Genomic DNA, 6,288 nt, shown 5'->3' with positions numbered 1-6,288 from the left:
GAAAAAAATGAGCCTCTGAGAAGTAGCGTGGCCAAGGTCATGCTGCTAATGCCAGCTGGGATTTGAATCTCCTTTTAGAGAGTTGCAGAGGAGAAAAGGGGGAGAGAGGGGCACCTGGATGGCTCAGTCGGTTAAGCGTCCGACTTCGGCTCAGGTCATGATCTCGCGGTTTGTGAGTTTGAGCCCCACTTTGGGTTCTGTGCTGCCAGCTCAGAGCCTGGAACCTGCTTTGGAGTCTGTGTCTCCCCCTCTCTCTGCCCCTCCCTGGTGCTTGCTCTGTCTCTCTCTCAAAAATAAATAAACATCTTTAAAAAAAATTTTTTTGTTGTTGTTGTCGGGTTTTTTTTTGGGGGGGTATTTTTAATGACTGAAACAAAACAGATTTAAAACCGCAGCTTCTGGAAGAACCATTTGTTCTTGCTGGTCTTGTACCTCTCCTCGAACTTGACCTTGGCCTCTCATCAGACCCTGCATTTAAGAGCAGGGTCTCCGGAGGCGCCTGGGTGGTGCAGTCGGTTAAGCGTTCCACTTCAGCCAGGTCACGATCTCGTGGTCCGTGAGTTCGAGCCCCGCGTCGGGCTCTGGGCTGATGGCTCAGAGCCTGGAGCCTGTTTCCGATTCTGTGTCTCCCTCTCTCTGCCCCTCCCCCGTTCATGCTCTGTCTCTCTCTGTCCCAAAAATAAATAAACAAACATTGAAAAAAAATTTTTTTAAGAGCAGGGTCTCTGAAGACATCCTTGTTGACAACAGTTTTGTCCAAGGGGATATCCCCAGAGTACCTTGTGGGCATGAAGTGATTGTAGTTATAAACTTTCACAAAAGACTTGATCTTTGACCTCTTGGCGATTTTCTTCTTGCCCATGGCAGCTGTCACTTTGCGGGGATAGAGGTCAATTCCAGCCACCAGAGCATGGCTGTAGGGACAGTCTGAGGTGCCATCATCGATGTTCTTCCCGATGGCCACCTAGCGTCCCGAGTAGCGTCCGGCCAGGACCAGCACCACCTTCCCGGGTTTCATGAATTTGCCCATCTCGACACCAGCTACTCGACCCTACGGCAGAAAGGAAGAAAGCCCACTCTTAAAACTTTTTTAAAAGAGAAAATGGGCAGAGAGTTACATGCACGCTGTTCCCCTTCTTTCATTCCCCCCTTCCCGCCCCCCTTTCCAGCATTTCTCTGTAGTCTGAGCATTTCTCAGGAGCCAGGAAGTCCATCTAATTGCACCTTCCTGTGAATGGTCCCTCTTGAGGGTCCCACAGAGAAGGTGTGCTTTATTTGGTCCAGGGCACTAGAGCACATATGGTACCCATGGGTGGGTGGGTGTTGGGTGAGGGACCATCAGCCAGTCTACCCAATGAACCTGTTGGGAGCCATGCCAGGCTGAGGGGTTTGGTCACTGGAGTTGGACAAAGTGGGACAGGCAGAGACTGAAAAGACCTTGGGCCAGGCAGTCTCCACGGTGGGGGGGGGGGTGGTTGGGAGCCAGTGGGGAAGAAGATGGGGAGTGGGGCTTTCCAAGAGGCTCTGGGCGCCCCTCACCTCCCTCGTACTTGGTGCTGCTGGCCTGTCACTCATTCACTCAACAAATGTTTATTTAGCACCTGCCGTGCAGCTGGCGGGGGGCTAAGTGCTTCAGTTAGGAAGCAATATGAAGGAGAATAATGCTGTACTTCATCTTTCTAAGAAACACATTTTCCCCCACAATTTTAGCATTTCTGAAATCAGGATATGTCTTTCAAGCAGTGAATTTTGGTTATTTTCAGCAGTGTTTTATTTTTCTTAGAGGTACATGAAGTCATGGTGCATCCAAACCATGACAGCTTAGATTTGATGAAATTTGGTAACAGCTATGCTTACAGTACTTCCTGCATGCCGAGCACTGTCCTAATTGCTCTGCGTGTGTCAGCACATTAGGTCTTCCCATCCGTCGCTGAGGTAGGAATGCTTGCTATTCCCACTTTAGAGATGGGAAAACTGAGGCACAGACAGGTGCATTCTCATTTCCCCTTCAAGGAGGGGGCAGCACAGAGGCTGCCTGATAAACACCAATGCCAGGCTTGCCACCACGGCAGAGCTGTGGCAACAAAGAAAACCCCAGAAGGGGAGAGCCCACTGCCCCAGAAGTGGGGAGCCCCGCCCTGGAAATCTCACACCCAGAGCTGGCTGTGAGGGTCCTCCCAGGCCCTCCCATTTAACCAAAGAGTGATGCCCCCCAGTTCGCTTCTTCCTGCCCCCACTCCCCATCCACCTCTCCTCTGTGTGTGGTTATAGGGGTTAATCACGGAGGCAGCTGTCATTCCTATCAGCCCCACGACTCTCAGCTCAGTCCTGGCCACAGGGAAGGGGATGACGGGATAGGGGGTAGAGGTGCAGAGCTGGGCACGAAGTGCCTCATTATCCCTGGCCCCTCCCTGGGGTAGACACAGCACATTTCTTTCGGCTTGAGTCTCTCCTTTTCCTAATCTGTCTCAGGCTAGGAAGGCCCCTGCTGATAGGGAAGGTTTACAGCAGGGAGGAGAAAAGGAAGAGAAGTTACCAGAAATCCTGTCCCCGTTGCCACCTCCTTTACCAACCACACTCCAAAGCTGGCCAAAGCCACACTGGAAGGCAGAGGGCCTGGAAACCTCCCCCCAAACCTGTGACCCCAGGCAAATCGGTGTGCCTCTCTAGGCCTCAGTTTCACTATTTGGACAATGGGGTTAATTCTCCACAGGAGACCCTGGATGGGAGGGAGGATGGTGCCTAAGAAATGCGATGCTCCAGGCCTTTGTTTCCCTTGCGTCCTCTGTCTCCTGACTATGTCCCCACCCCATTCATTCCTACCCATTCCCTGACCTGACTCTGCCAAGTATTGGGAAATGAAGACCTCACCTGCCAAGAGGGGCTGGGAGGGGCCCTACAGGCCCTGCCAGCAGCCCTGAGCTGTCAGGCTGGCTGCTTTCTCTTGCTGGTGCTGGCAGTAATTAATTAATCCATCCAGAAGCCCAAGGCAGTCATCGGCAGCATCTCGCAGATAGAGACTGCAGCAACTCCAGCTGGGTTACGGGCTGGGGGGGGGGGTCCTACCAATGGCGGCCACATGGACCTTGGCTCCTGAAGTCTGAGAGGGGCTGGGAGGGGGGGGGTGGTCATCTTCCCAAGCCCTGTGTGTCTCATGTTTGTTCACTCATTCAACAAACACTGTTAAATACCCGCTCTGTGTCTTGGGTCTGAAAGCAGAGCCTGAGCCAGGGATTCAGACATACATGGTTCATTAAGGGATGCTTGCTTTTCAGGAACTCCTTGTGGAGGAGGGAACTGTCTTAGCTTGAGCTGGTATAACAGAGCACAGAATATATTACAGAATACCACAAGATTGGGTGACTTAAACAGCAGACATTTATTTCTCACACTTTTGGAGGCTGAGAAGTCCAAGATCAAGGTGCTGACAGATTTGGTTTCTGATTAGACCCATCTTCTTGGCTTGCAGACGTCTGCCTTCTCACTGTGTATTGACATGGCCTTTCTTCTGTGCATGTTCGTGGAGAGAAAGAGAGAGAGAAAGGTCTCTCTTCCTCTTCTTGTAAAGGCACCAATCCTGTAATGAAAGTCCCAACCCCATGAACTAATCTAAACCTAATTACCTCCCCAAAATTCCACTTCCAAGTACCATCACACTGGGGATTAGGGCTTCAACATAAGAATTATGCGGGGGCGTGGGGGGTGGGGGTGGGGAACGGGGAGGGAAACACAAATATTTAGTCTATAGCAGGAGTTGAGCATGGATGTGGTCTCTGCTAACACCTAACCCTAGCCTGATCTTCAGGAGGCTTTGGAGCATAAACCACACCACAAAGTTGTCCCCCCCTTTGAGAGGAGGGCCAGCCCTTTTTACCTCCTCATCAGTCAGTCACTAGCTGTGGACTATAGTGGGTGGGTGACCTCGAGGACAAGGTGCTTCTCATTTGCAGTGGGTGATACTCCAGCGAAGGGGCAGCTGGGGGCCCTTTGCAGCCAACGTCCTCAGCAGTTGAGAGATGATATGCCTGCTTTGGTGTAGGGGACCTGGGCAAGGAATCAGCAGGTTCTACCACACCAGCGTTCTTACCACTGGACCAACAGTATCAGCATCATGGGAAACGAACATTGTCAAGCCTGATTCTAGAGACCGTAAATCGGAAACGCTGGGGATGGGCCCAGTGAGCTCTGTTTTCATCAGCCTCCTAGTAATTCTGGTGACTGCTTACTTTGGAGAACACTGACCTGCAGGGTACACAGTGAACAGTGCAGTCACCATCCCATTATGGAGTCCAGTGTGGCCAGACCAGCAGGGCACACGTGGGTCTGTTTGTGGGTTTGTGGGCCCAGATCTGTGGCTGGCAGCTCAGCAGGTTTGACCAGAGTCTCTTGGCAGTGGTGCTACTCCCCCTCATTCCCCCCCATCCCCCCCATAGACCTTTGTCTTCAGAGTCTTCCATAACAGAGGATTTCCCCACCCCCTCATTACACCCAAGGAACATTACCCTTCCTGCCTCATCCTGCCATGGCACCACTATAAGGGAGGAACGTTCATAGTCAACCAGCATGTACTGAGTCTTTTCTGGGCTCACTGTCATAAGCTATTTTATTTGATACCTTTCTATAACACCCTGTGTTGTAGATAGTAGCATCCCTGTTTCACAGCTGAGAAAACCAGGGTTTAGAATAACTTGTTAATAAGAGAATGAGAACTTGGACTTTTCAGTTTCGAGCTTGGCGTGTATTCTGCTGTAAACAACTTCGGCAGAAGTCAGAATACGGGTTGCCTTGGGTGGGGGATATGGTGGGATAGAGTACTCGGGGGTCTTCTGTGGCTCTGAAGGGCCTTATCTTGATTTGGGACATCCACGTATGCCTAGGTAAAAAGTCCCTGAGCCTTACATTTAAGATTTATGCAGCTTATTGTTTGTAAACCATACCTCATTTTATCTTATTTAAAGTTCATTTATTTTGAGAAAGAGTGAGGAAGGGAGGGGCAGAGAGAGAGAGACAAAATCCCAAGCAGGCTCCATACTGTCAGGGCAGTGCCCACCACGGGGCTTGAACCCACGGGGCTCAGATCATGACCTGAGCTGAAATCAAGAGTCAGGTGCTTAACCGACTGAGCTATCCAGGCGCCTCTGTACCTCATTTTAAATAATGCAAAAGTAAAAGCCCTCAACAGACACAAAAAACCCAAAATACTATATGACTTCACTTATGTGAGGTATCAGGAGTGGTCAAACTCCTAGCAACCGAGAGCAAATGGTGATTGGCAGGGAGAGGGGGGAGTTGATGGTTAATGGGCACTGAGTTTCAGTTTTGCAAGATGAGGTTCTGGAGGTCATTTGCACAATAAATGTGAATATAGTTAACACTACTAAACTACACACTTAAAAAAGGTTAAGATGGCAAATTTTATATTACGTTTGCCTTATCACAAAAGGAAGATTAAAAAATTAATCTCTCAAAATTTGGCTTTGAGATGTTCCACGGATTGAAAAGGCACTGTGGGATCAATGCTTGCCCTTTGAAGGTGCTGACCGGCGATTGGCCTCCTGAATGAACTGGCTAGAACTTTGGACGCTTGAGGTCAGAGAAGGCAAGCCTTCCCATCTCGTGCTTGAACTCTCTCCTACAACATCCTTGCTAGGTGGTTTCCAGCCCACGCCTAAACACCTTCTGGTTTCAAGGCACTCACTCCATCCACACTCAAGACCAAAGCAGTAATGCTAAATAATGATGGAAACTCTCTCGTTGAATGAAGCCCATCCCCTGCCCTTTGGTTTCTATTCCAAACCTTAGGGCTGTAGAGAATGAATGACATCTTGCACAGGACTGCCCTATAGGGTTTCATTTTGCTTCCTGTTTTGTTTTTGACTCCGTATATTCACACTTGTTTTCTTCTCCGTTAGCCACATACTTCCAATGTCAGGCATACACCTATTAGATAGGTGTCAGTATGGACACGTATGGACTCTGGCCTTCTGACTCCGCCCCTTTATGTTACATTGCTGAATGGATGGAAGGAATACTCCTGAATGTCACCCCTGCACCAGGACAGCTAGCAATAGCACAGCTATGACGTGGAAGTAAGTGACTGAGAATCAAATAAACATGCCCACTGCACCCAACCCAAACTTAACCTAGTTTCCCCTGAGCTGGATCCCATAAATGCCCACAGCCACTAGGATACCACATAACACGGAGGAAAATGTGAGGAGGGGAAGTCAAAGTGGAAAGAGAAGGGGATCTTAACAGGTTAGGATTAAAATATCTATGTTTGCAGAT

The 6,288-nt window shown here is 49.7% G+C and overlaps 1 pseudogene; it reads right to left on the bottom strand.

The window, feature by feature from the left end:
* Positions 1 to 709: 709 nt before the first annotated feature.
* On the bottom strand, positions 710 to 1,077 carry LOC122490456 (annotated as a pseudogene).
* Positions 1,078 to 6,288: the final 5,211 nt, after the last annotated feature.

Source organism: Prionailurus bengalensis, chromosome B2 (assembly GCF_016509475.1).
Source record: "Prionailurus bengalensis isolate Pbe53 chromosome B2, Fcat_Pben_1.1_paternal_pri, whole genome shotgun sequence".
Classification (NCBI taxonomy): Eukaryota; Metazoa; Chordata; class Mammalia; order Carnivora; family Felidae; genus Prionailurus; species Prionailurus bengalensis.
The sequence above is the reverse complement of the archived record's forward strand: the minus strand, read 5'-3'. Positions and strand labels throughout refer to the sequence as shown.